The sequence below is a fragment of the Nycticebus coucang genome, chromosome 1, assembly GCF_027406575.1.
Source record: "Nycticebus coucang isolate mNycCou1 chromosome 1, mNycCou1.pri, whole genome shotgun sequence".
In the NCBI taxonomy this organism is placed as follows: Eukaryota; Metazoa; Chordata; class Mammalia; order Primates; family Lorisidae; genus Nycticebus; species Nycticebus coucang.
Window position 1 is genome coordinate 8,527,909 of NC_069780.1, and position 12,796 is coordinate 8,540,704.

The window sequence follows — 12,796 nt, forward strand, 5'->3', positions numbered from 1 at the left end:
CCAAGCTCATTATAGCCTAGATTTAATCCTTATCATAAAAAGTTTCATCACTTGATTGATACAACAAAATAGATCTATGGTGCAGCCCTCTCTTTAAAAAGCCAGACTTTTATCCCTAGGGTCATTTTGGTTTACGGCTATCAAGCCCCAAGACTAGCCAGCAAGTCATAGAGGTCATTTCCCTGGGTTCATTTCCCCAGGGTTTCGGCTTTGCCGCCCCCGCCGGTCCGGCCCCCTCATGTCCCTCCCCTGCCAGTCCCGCCCCCTCAGGTCCCGCCCCCTCAGGTCCCACCCCCATCAGCGCAGTGCACCCTGGGACAGGGACCGATTTCCTAACCCGGCAGCAAGATGGACGTGGGATTCTGCCATGGAACAAGTGTGGACCAGGATAATAGGTTCAGCAACAAACAGAAGACACTACTGAAGCAGCTGAAGTTTGCAGAATGCCTAGAAAAAAAAGACGCAAATCCAAATCTCCTTCCCTTAGAAGACAATCTTCCCCTGTCAGGAGATAAAGTGCAGCCATTCTCAACCTCGCTATCACAGAACCAAGAGCCAGTCCATCCCCTGCTCCAGGAAAGAAGGAAAAAACTCCAGAGCTCCCAGAACCTTCAATACAAGAGGCCATTTCTACGAGTGACATCCCAAAAGTTCCCAAGCCTGAACCTATACCAAAGCCTACAGAACCTTCTCCAGAAAAAAAATCCACAACAGAAAAGGAAAAGGAGAAGTCCCAGAAGATCTTGGTCACATTCCAAATCAAGATTCCCGGACAAATTCTGGCTGTCCCCCTCACACTCGACCCAGACGGCGTCATAGCTCCCTACCAAGGTCACGCTCACCTAGCAGGCAGCCACACCCAAGAAGGCGTCCATCTCCTGGAACGAGGACTCCACCAAGGCACAGAGGGAGCAGATCTCCAGCAGAACGAGGGCGGCCTTCAGCATCCTCATCTGGGAGCAGCTCATCCTCCTCTTCATCTCGTACCCCGTCACCGCCAAAGGAGCCCCCTGAGCAGACATCGTGCCCCTGGAGGAACGCGGGGTTATCTCCTTCAGCACGGCCGTCCTCCAAGGAAAGCCCAGGCCATCACCTCCTGCAGCTCCACCACCAAACCCGCATTGCCCAACCCCCAGCAATCAATCCTACAAGAAAAAGTCGTGTTTCTGTGTCTCCAGGGAGAACTTCCGGTAAAGTGACAAAACATAAAGGTGCTGCGAAAAGAGAGTCCCTTCACCAGCTCCGAAGCCTAGAAAAGTAGAGTTATCTGAATCACAAGAAGATAGAGGAGGCAGAATGGCCGCCGCGGGTTCTGTGCAGCAGAGACGCGGAGACAGATGGCAGAACCAGCAGCCTTCATCTGACTCTGGGTCCTCCTCCTCCTCAGAAGATAAAGACCCAAGAGGTCTCAGGTGAAAAGTGGTGAGGAGGGCAGGCGGCGGAGACATTCCCCTTCCTGGAGCGTCTCTTCATCGCCCAGAAAGCGCTGCAAAGAGACGTCCCCTGGTGGTAGACGGACAAGTCCCTCCCCACCACCCTCTAGAAGGCGACGTTCACCTTCTGCCCCTGCTCCTCGAAGGTGCAGGTCTCCTACACCACCACTCGGACCAAGGACTCGGCCACGACAGCGCCAGAGCCTGAGAAGGAGACTGAAAGTGAAGCAGAACAAGACCTTGACGACTTAGAAGAGCTCCTGAGCGAAAAGGCCCTGGATCAATGCGCGAGGCCAAGTGACCCCACAGTCTTAGGTGGAAATGTTTGTTTTGATGTAAATTTTATTTGGTTTGTACGCAATTCAGTTTCAAAAATTGCTAAAATGTGTTTGAGCTTTAGACTGTAACATTTGTTATAATCATTGCTAGGTAGAAGTTCACCATGTAAAAAAAGGGGGAAGCACGGGTTTACATTGCAAAAGGTGTCTGCAGTGTGTTAGTGATTCTTTCATTGACAGCTGACATCAATTCATTTAGAGTGAAATATTCTAAGCCCAAAAATTCCCTTTTTTAAAAAGGGGGTGTAAATATTAGTGGCATTCTTATGGTTCCTTTAAATGCCCCTGGTTATTCCAAGAGGGTTTTTTCCTTTTTGATCTTTTTCTTTTTTTCTCCTTTGAGTCTTAGCACCCATTTAAGTTATGCTTCCAACCTTGTATAGTTTGTAAACTAGCCCAGAAATAAGACCACTGTTGAACTACCACAAAAATATAAATGAATATTTTATATTCATTAAAATACATGAATATTGTATACTCCATTTGTATTTTTGTCTTCTTCTTCCAGTTGGTATATACAACTTTCAGAGCTCTTGTTTTTGGAAGGCTGGCAGGGCCTAGACTTTGAAATAGGGTCTTTGTTTCACTTTTTTTTTTTTTTTAACTAAAGCTATATATAGCTTGTCAATTAAACAGAATCAATTTCTACATTTAAAAAAATTAACTTTAACATTGCATACATTAATGTAAAGATAAGTTTGTTTCCTTTTAAACAATATTTTCATGTAATGTTGATAGAGATAGTAAAAGATTGTTGTTCACCTTTTAAGTAAACTGCAAAAAATAAAAAAGGGGGATAGGTTCGGCACCTGTGGCTCAAGTGGCTAAGGTGCCAGCCACATACACCTGAGCTCACAGGGGTTCGAATCCAGCCCCGCCAGCCAAACAACAATGATGGCTGCAACCAAAGAATAGCTGGGCATTGTGGCAGGTGCCTGTAGTCCCAGCTACTTGGGAGGTAGAGGCAAGAGAAAAGCTTGAGCCCAAGAGTTGGAGGTTGCTGTGAGCTGTGATGCCACGGTACTCTACCCAGGGGGACAGCTTGAGGCTCTGGCTCAAAAAAGAAAAGAAAAAGAAAAGGGGGGATAAAGAGAAATTCAGTAGGCTTCTTTCTTAGCTTATTTGTTCAGTTTGTTTTCATTAGGTCTTACAATTTGGGAAGCTGAGTCTTTATTAAAGGGTAGTTTTGCTCATAATCTTTTACTTTGGCTGAATAAATATTAATTTATAGTAACCTGTAATATTCTGTTATGATAACAAGTGTTTTGTAAACCTTTGATGTTTGACAAACTTTCCACTATCAAAATTGTAAAATCAGTCTTTCTGACTTCAAACTAGTTCTTAAAGATACTGAAAGTCAAAAAAAAAAGTTTATTGATTTCTGTAATAATTTCCATAAATTGATAAAAAACAGTATCAAAATGTCTCCCTTAAAGTAGCACTAACTAATGTTTCCAAAATGAACCAATGCTTGATACTTCTAACTCCCAGAAGTACTTATGCTGCTATTCTATTTGCTTCACACCAACTCTGTCCTGCCCTACACTCCAGGAAATCAGATTTATCACCTGCTTCTCCAAGGCTTCCTTGACCTGGTGGGCTTCTGGTTGAGGTTGGCCAAGTGGCACCACTGATGGGAGAGAAGATGGTGTGTATCTACCCTCCTCCCTGCACTCTCCTGCCTTGTGGTGCTGGTGTGGCTGCATTCCTCCTGGCCAAAGGTCATGTGGGACAGCCTTTCTTCTATAGTTGAAGCCCTCACAGGTTCTGATCAAACTCCTTACCTCCCTTGCCCAAGCAAGGCTAAGAGGTAGTAATGATTGATATCCTAACCTAACCCTCCCTGCACTTCTATAAACAATGCCTTTATTAAACTCTTTATTCAAGCCCTTTAAGTGTACTCTTTTCTGCCCAGTCTCTTACCTAGTGTTTCAATTCAGTGCTGTTTGGTTACTTTTCTAATATAAATCACAAACACATACTTGAACTCAAAGTATATCTCAATTTTGAATCACCCCATTATCATAAACAGTGTCATGCTGATAAATGTTTAAAACTGATTTGGGGATCAGGGGAAGCCCAATTTACAGCATTTGCTGATAACTTGCACTATGGCTGACTTCAGCCTCCCGGCATAATGTCACTGATGGTGGGATTGCCAAGCAATGAACCATAGCACAACTTCATGTAGTATTCCTGCCACACAGATGCAGTAAGTATAGATAATGTTCAAGTCACGTTTGACTTCTGCAATTATAAGAGATAACAGATACAATTATATGACATAACAAACATTATTGGCATATATTATTACAATTTTAATACAGCTTTTTTTCTTAAAATGTGCATACTTTTTTAGCACCCTCTGCATATGAACGTCCACAACCACATGGTCAATTAGTTTTTCTCTGACATTTTACCATGTATTTTATATACCTCAGTAACTTTGCTCAAAGCCTTTCTATGTGAAAGTCTCTCAAATTGTTCTGCTGAACAGAAAAAAGTTGATATAGAAAATTAATTTCTCATAAAACTATAAAATTATTCTATGTATTCAAAATAGCAAAAATTTAATCAAATATTCTTTTCTGAATTTTTTTCTGGATGACTATCTACCTAGTTTCCAGCATCCTAAACATCACCATCTACTGTTTCCTTCTGCGAAAATTCATCCTATGGAGGAGAAATATTAATTTTATAAGATGCTCTGGCATGATTCCAGTCTAAATGGTGGTAACTGGGCAGTAGTTACAACTAGAAAACTCAAAAAACAGTTAGCATATGCTTCATTTTGAAGTTGCCATCCTGAAACCAAAGAGGTTAAAAAACCCTGAACTAGAAACGATTAAAATAAATCCTACCGGTAAACACCTCCTGTTACTCATTTCCTTCTGGATCTAAATCCAGCCCTACTACTCCCAGCTGCATTGAAATACAACCTGTAGAATTAATTGAATCCCTCTGAGCTAGTCCCAGTATTTGCCAGAGAGAGGCAGTCACATCTAATTTACACTTGGTCGATGAGCACACAGTCATGCATTTCTCAACATCTTGTCATAAATAACAAATTCTCAGTAGATAGTTTCCACCCATCCCTATGCTAATCTCAGAATTTTCCAAGATGATATGGGATTTAATAGGCTATAGTGATTTCTGAATCAGAGTCAGGAGCCACAATCAGACTAGAATGCAGAACTTGGTCCTGTCTTTTTGCTTGGCAGAAAGCTCATCATTTCAGATCTTAGATCTGGGGAGCTCCCGGGCTCCTCCCTTGGCCAGTTCTCTGGTTTCTCCCTTGCAGCTCCTCTTAAACCAAGGTTCTCAAACATTAGGGTGCACAAAGTGTAGGGTCTGAGAGAGAGATGTGTTTGTAATGAGTTTCCAGGTCCTAGCGCCCGGCTTTGAGGACCACAGCTGCAATCTCTTCAGCTCACACTCAGGCAGTGGAGGAGGCTCTTTCCCTCGGCGTGGAAGCGGGATCTGTGCTGGTTTTGGGAATCATCCTCCAGGAAGAGGACAGATAAATGCACTCACACAGTTTAACTTTCTGTAAATAAACCAAACCGAAAGTTGACAACCATGATGTATTTTTAACCGGCTTTATTTTTTAAAACAGCTGTAGGTGCCCCCCCCTTTTTTTTTTTTTGGCTAGGGCTGGGTTTGAACCTGCCACCTCCAGCATATGGGGCTGGCACCCTACTCCTTTGAGCCACAGGTGCCGCCCTGTGCCCTTCTTCAGGTCTGATATTAGTAATTCGTGTCCTTTAGGCTTCCAGCAAAATCGAGTAGAGGGTACAGAGATTCCCCGTGCACCCCAGGCCCCCAGACACACATCGTCTCCCCTGTTATCAATGCCCCCTGCCAGAGTGGGCAGAGTTTCTCCACCAGACGGCAGAGAAACTCAGGCATGAAGGGCAGGTGCAACAAGCTTTATGCAGTTCACCCACCGGTAAGAGGAGTGAGCAGGCAAGACTCCCCAGCTCCTTCCCGGCAGCCAGGGAGCTGAGTTACACTTCCTAATGGGCAGTCCACAGTCTGCATGAGAGAAAGGACCTGGGCACTTTATACCCAGCGGAACAGCAGTGGCAACGTGCCAAGCAATAGCTACATAACACGACTTCGCTGTGCACTGTTAGGGCTGTCTAGGAATACGTGGCACCTTCCCCGTGGGAATAAAGCCTTGACAACTTCGTCTTGTGCCACACCCAGGCCATGGGGGGAAAAGCCCACTTTTTCCTGTCCTTACACCACTGATGAACCTACATTGACACACCATGATCACCAAAGTCCATAGTTTACATCAGGGTTCAGTCTTAGGGGTGTACCTCCTTTGGATTCTAACAAATGTATAATGACACATGTCCACCATTATCAGATCATACAGAATATCTTCACTGTAAAAATCCTCTGTGCTCGGCTGATTCCCCTACCTCCCCACGATCCCTGGTAACCACCGACCTTTTCACTGTCTCCATAGCGTTACCTTTTCCAGAATATCATATAGGCAGAATTATATAGTATGTAACCTTTACAGATTTGCTTCTTATTAATAATATACACTTAAATTTCTTTCACATGTGTTCACGGTTGATGCACAATTAGCCCTAAGTAATATCCCATTGTCTGGATGTAGCCCAGTGTATTTATCCATTCACCTGCGAAGGACATCTTGATTGCTTCCAAGTTTTGTTAATAATGAAGAAAGCCACTATAAATATCCATGTGCAATTTTTTTCTTTTCTTTTTTTTTATTGTTAAATCATAGCTGTGTACATTAATGCAATCATGGGGCACCATACACTGGTTTTATAGACCATTTGACACATTTTCATCACACTGGTTAACATAGCCTTCCTGCATTTTCTTAGTTATGGTGTTAAGACATTTCTATTCTACATTTACTAAGTTTCACTCCATGTGCAAATTTTGAGGCGGCTGTAAGTTTTCAACTCCTTTGGACAAATAGCAGTGAGCACAAATTGGTAAGATTATTTACAAATTGGCAAACTCTCTTCCAAGTGACTGACCATTTTGTATTCCCACCAGCAATGAATGAGAATTCTTGTTGCTCCACATTCTTACCAGCATTTGGTGTTTTAGCTATTCTTACAGGTGTGTAGTGGTATCTAACCGTTGTTTTAGTTTCCAATTCCCAAATTTCATGTGCTTTCTTGCCATTTGTATATTTTCTTTGAGGAGATATCTGTTCATATTTTTTGAACATTTTAAAATTGGGCAATTAATCTTCTGAGTTTTAAGAGCTCTTGATTTATTTGGGGATCAAGTCCTTTATCTGAATTGTCTTTTGCAAACACATATTTTCTTCCAGTCAGTGGCTTGTCTTTTCCTTATCTTCAGTTTGTCTTTCACAAAGCGGAAGTCTTTAATTTTAATGAATTCCAGCTTATTGTTCTTTCTTTCACAGATCTTGCCTTTGGTGTTGCATCTACAAAGTTATTAAAAAGTGCAAAGTTATTTAGATTTTCTGCTAGGCTACCTTCCAGAAGTCTTACCGTTTTGGGCTTTACATTAAGTTCATGATCTATTTTGAGTTAATTTTTGTGAAGGATGTAACATCTGTGTCTAGATTCATTTTTTTCTTTTTGCATGTGGATGTCCCGTTGTTCCAGCATCATTTGATGAAAATGTGATCTTTTTCCATTGTTTTTTTTTTTTTTTGGCCAGGGCTGGGTTTGAACCCACCACCTCCATGGGACCGGCACCCTCCTCCTTGAGCCACAGGCGCCGCCCTCTTTTTCCATTGTTTTACCTCTGGCCTCTGCTCCTTTGTTGAAGAGCTGTTGTCTGTAATGATGTGGGTCTAATTCAGGGTTTCTATTCTGTCCGTTGATCTAGTTATATCTTCTTTCGCCAATATCACACTGTCTTAATTACTGTAGCTTTATAATTCATAATATGTCTTGAAGTGGGTAGTGTGAGTCCTCCAACTTTGTTCCTCTCCTTCAGTATTGTGTTGGCTATTGTGGGTTATTTGCTTCTTTGCATACACTCTAAAGTCAGTCAATATCCACTAAATAATTTGCTTGGATTTTGATTGGGATTGCATTGAATCTTTAAATTGTATTAGAAAGAACTGACATTGTCACAATATTGTCTTACTATTAATGAACATCTCTCAGTTTATTCAGTTCTTCGTTGGTTTTTTTTCATCAGAATTTTGTAGTTTTCTTCATATCTATCTTGTACATATTTTGTTAGATTTATACCTAAGCATTTCATATGGGGGAGTTCTAACATAAATGGTATATGTTTTTAATTTCAAATTCCATCTCTTCCTTGCTCATCCATAGAAAAGTGATTGGCTTTCATAATATTAACCTGTATGCTGTTCCTTGCTATACTTGCTTATTAGTTCCAGAATTTTCTTTTTAATTATTTTGGATTTTCTATATAGAGGACCATGTCATCTGCAAAGACAGTGGTATTTCTTCCTTCTGATTTGTATAGCTTTTATTTCTTTAGCTTGTCTTATTGCATTAGGTAGGCCTTCCAATACAATGTTACAAAGCAGCAGTAAGAGGAACGTCACTGTCTATAGTTTCTGATCTTAATAGGAAATCTTCTAGTATGATATGATGTCAGCTGCAGGCTCTTTATCAGGTTGAGGAAGTTCCCCTTTGTCACTAGTTTACTGAAATTTTTAATCATGAATCAATTTTGGATTTTGTCAAATGCTTTTTTTGTATTTACTGATATGATCTTGTGATTTTTCTTCTTTAGCCTATTTATGTAGTGGATTATATTAGTTGATTTTTAAATGTTGAACCAGACTTGAACACCGGGATAAATTACACTTGGCCATGGTGTATAATTATTTTTATACTTAATGGGTTCAATTTGCTAATATTTTGTTGAGAAATTTTGCACCTGTGTTTATGAGAGATGTTGGTGTGTAGTTTCCTTTCTTGTGATGTCTTTGTCTGGTTTTGGTATTAGGGTAACTCTGGTCTCAGAATGAGTTAAGAAGTATTCCCTATATTTCCATCTGGACCTGGTACTTTCTGTTTTGGAAGTTAATTACTTATTGATTCCAATTCTTTAATAAATGTAAGCCTATTTATATGCCTATTTCTTTTTTAGCCAGTTTCAGCAATTCATATCTTTCAAGGAATTAGTCCATTTCATCCAGACTGGACCCCTGGGTAGAGTTCAGTGGCATCACAGCTCACAGCAACCTCAAACTCTTGGGCTTAAGTGATTCTCTTGCCTCAGCCTCTCAAGTAGCTGGGACTACAGGCGCCAGCCACAATACCAGGCTATTTTTTGGTTGTATTTGTCATTGTTGTTTTGAGAGAGGATACCAGAGAAGGGTGAGGTCTAGGAGAACAGGTGTTCTCAAGGACACCACAAGGATACACTTGCAGGGTCCTCTCCATGGTGACTCAGCTTTGGAATTTGTAAACTTAACTTCCTGGAACTTGGAAATTTCCAAGTTCTGTGAAATCCTGTAGTTCTATAGAGGCTGGAATAGCATCTCCCACTTGATTCAAACTGGCCAATGAGAAGGGTACCTGTGGGTGGAACTTTCTGACTGTTGATAAAAAGGGAAAGACCAAGTCAGTCTGGGAGCCTGGGCATTTGGAATTCTTCTATGCTGTAAGCTCCTGGCTGGTGAATAAAGCCCTTCCTCTTACAAACGTGGTGAAAGAGAAACGCTCTTTCTCTCCTTTGGGCCTTGTCTTCCTGCAACAGTTTGGCCAGCCTGGGCTGGATTCAAACCCGCCAGTTCTGGTGTAAATTTTTCTAAGCCTTAATTTCCTTTGCTGCAAATTCTGATAAAAATGGCGTCTCCTAAGAGCTGCCTTGAAGATAAAGAGGTAATGTAATTACCGACTTATCTCAATGCCTGATGTCCAATAAATGGTAACTTTCATTACCTTCTACTACATCCTTCAACACACAGCTGCTCATAATACCCTCATACAATTAGGGCTTTCGTTGTTACCAAATGCCTAGAATGGCCTTGCGTCTTACTATCTCCCCGAGTCTTTGATTCAAATCCTCACGCCAGAGTCGATCACCCTGGCAGAAGGACACTACTAAAATACTTGGGCTCAAAAATGTGGCTCGTGTATTTACTCTTGGTGTGACTCCGTTTAAGTTACCTAATCTCTCTATGTCTCAATTTCCTCATTTACAAAATAAGAACAATAGTATCTACTTTATATGGAGTTGTAATACAAATTTAAATTGGTGCAGACTGGGATTTGGAAGAGTGCCTGGCACAAGGTTAACACGTAGTACTCGATAAATGCCCCTGGCTGTGTAAGGTGCCTGCCCCCGGCGCCAGCACGGGACTTCCCTGGGGGTGGGGACCAGCTGCTCTCTACGTCCACAAGGTTCTAAAACAAAGTCAGCATAGCAATCAATTCAAAGAACTTCAGGGAAGTAAAGGAGAGGTGAAAACGGAGGAAATGCGTTTCCATATGAGGACGCTGGAAAACAGGATGGGGAAGACTCCGAGGCCCGGGAGGGCGCAGGCGGCGGAGACGCAGATGGGCTCGCTGGGCCTCCGCCCCCGGAGGGCGGGAGGTGGGTGTGGGCGCGGCCGCCGCGCCCGCGAGCCCGAGCGCGCCCCGGGGCGCACCTTCCTTTGCTCGCAGGCGTCCCGCCGGCCGGTCTCGCCCCGCCACGCGTCCCGGTAAGTGCAGCCCCGGCGCGTCCCCGCGCCCCTCCGTCCGCCGCCGGCTGCGGTGGCCCGGAGCGGTCGGAGTCCCTTGGTCCCTTGCCCCGGAGCGCCGGATCCCGGCCCAGCTGCGCGGGAGCGGGGCTGCAGGGGCCCCAGCGGACACGGAGCCCACGTCCTGCGGCTCAGAATCCAGGAACAAGGGGCAGCGAACGGGCAGTGCCCTGGGAGGCCCGCCCAGCTGTGGTCATGGCGAGGCCCGAGCTGACACCTAGTCGTCCTCTCTCCCTGGACGCTTCGCTTTTCATCCCAGCGAACGCGTAGGGGATACAGGTCGTCAATCACCACCTCCCCAATCCGAAAAGTCTGGGAAAAAACAACAAAAAGCGGGGAGACAGAATAGTCCTGGGGTCCCGGGAGTCCCAGAGCAGCCTGGCTCGGAGCTCTGTTCTGAGGACTTGGACCTCACCGGCTGCGAGCGCGCTCTCCTCTTCCTACGGGCAATTTATTTATTGATTTATTTTTTTTTTGTAGAGACAGAGTCTCACTTTATGGCCCTCGGTAGAGTGCCGTGGCCTCACACAGCTCACAGCAACCTCCAACTCCTGGGCTTAAGCGATTCTCTTGCCTCAGCCTCCCGAGTAGCTGGGACCACAGGCGCCCGCCACAACGCCCGGCTATTTTTTTTTTTTTGGTTGCAGTTTGGCCGGGGCCGGGTTTGAACCCGCCACCCTCGGTATATGGGGCTGGCGCCTTACCGACTGAGCCACAGGCGCCGCCCGGGCAATTTATTTCCCTTTTCTAAGAGGATTTAAATACTGGGCGTTGGAAGTTGGAGAAGTTCACTTTTTCCTGAAAAGACTGTTTTCTTTGATTGCAACAGAATCCTACTCCCTGGAATGAATCACCCCACTGGCATTTGAGCCACAGGTGGGAGATCTGGGTACTAGATGACAATGGCCGTATGTGGAAACGCGCGTTTCCTCCTGGTTCTGGCCGGGTGGAGCCCCTCCAACTGCTGGTAAGAAGTTGCACAGCTGGGGCTAAATCGTTTCCAAGGATTTGTGCTCAGCACAGAGAGCACGATTCTGACCTTCTGAACTACCCTGTACCACCTCGTTCATCAGCGTCCTGGAAGTGTAACTAATTTAAACGTTACTGCACAAAGATACCGCTGTTGGTGTTCATGAGTCAGAAAACTTCAGACTGAACAGAAAAGGGATTGAAAACTGTAAAGAAAACCAGGACTTTGTTCCCAGATCTGTGCGGTTGTGGAGAGAAACCTGTTTAGAACTAACACTAGGGCAGGAAGTAAAAGGAAATTATGTAGACAGCTGTAATCCTTTTTGACAAAGGGTGTGTTGGGACATTTAGCCAAAAGGGATTGTGGAGCACTTCCTTTTCTTTTGTGGTTTTTGGCCAGGGCTGGGTTTGAACCCGCCATCTCCGGCATATGGGACCAGCGCCCTATTCCCTGAGCCAAAGGCGCCGCCCAACAGTCCCTTTTCTTACAAGTTAAATCATAGGTCAGTAATGCTGCCAAATAACTTACAAATAACTGCTTCAACCCGTATTGAGTACCAGCCTTGGCCAGGGTGGGCCAGGCACTAGGGTAAGGCAGAGCCTTCAGCTTCACCCCTTTGGATCCTGCTGTCCAGGTTCAGAAGGGGGTCCCCTCACTGGCCGTGTGATTCTGGAATGTTATTATACCTCTCTGCCCCAGCTTCTTTATACCCAAAACGAAGATGCTATTAGTGATACCAAATACACAGTATGATTATGGGGCATATATTTATCTGAGTATGTTCTCAATACTTTTGTTCCCCAGTGAAAAAACATGACAATCCCCAGCCTTGTAAATGGACCCGCTGGTACTTTTCTGATTACCTGGCACATGGCGAGACTCAAGACTCAAGCTGGTGTTTTTTTTACACATGTCACTCAATGCTGGCGACAGATCCTTTTTTACAGATGAGAAAACTGAAGCTGAAAGAAACTGTGCCTGGTGTGAAGAGGCAAAACCAGAACTATTAAATTATATATCCTTAGTATGCAGAAGGTCCCCGACTTATGATGGTTTGATTTTCAATTTTTCAACTTCACAATGGGTTTATCTGAATGTAACCCCCTTGTAAGTTGAGGAGGATCTGTATAGAGAGGTGTCCTGTTAGACTCTTGACTAGAGAACTCACTGCGGAGGCTACAGAGAGCCGGAGGAAACCAGAGCTAAGTATTTCCAAGGATTAATGTTGTAATTTCCTGTTGAACTTTGCTCTGAGGCTATCATTGAATTTTTAGAATATTTTATTCCCAGGATGGGTGGGAGCAACTTGCATTTCTAAATCAAGCCTGCAGATATAGCAGCATTTATGAACAAT

The 12,796-nt window shown here is 43.9% G+C and overlaps 1 protein-coding gene and 1 pseudogene across 2 annotated transcripts in view; both read left to right on the plus strand.

The window, feature by feature from the left end:
• Window positions 1-515: 515 nt before the first annotated feature.
• On the plus strand, window positions 516-3,014 carry LOC128585728 (serine/arginine repetitive matrix protein 1-like; annotated as a pseudogene).
• A 7,271-nt stretch (window positions 3,015-10,285) lies between these two features.
• The window catches only part of ANXA3 (annexin A3), a 52,905-nt gene continuing 50,394 nt past the window's right edge, over window positions 10,286-12,796 (plus strand). The window contains exon 1 of one of the 2 annotated variants that reach the window (XM_053590770.1): window positions 10,286-10,433. The gene's annotated coding sequence lies outside the window, so the exon portion shown is untranslated. Of the gene's footprint in view, window positions 10,434-11,376; window positions 11,440-12,796 lie in introns of those variants that run through there. The other variant, XM_053590845.1, reaches the window with a different exon arrangement.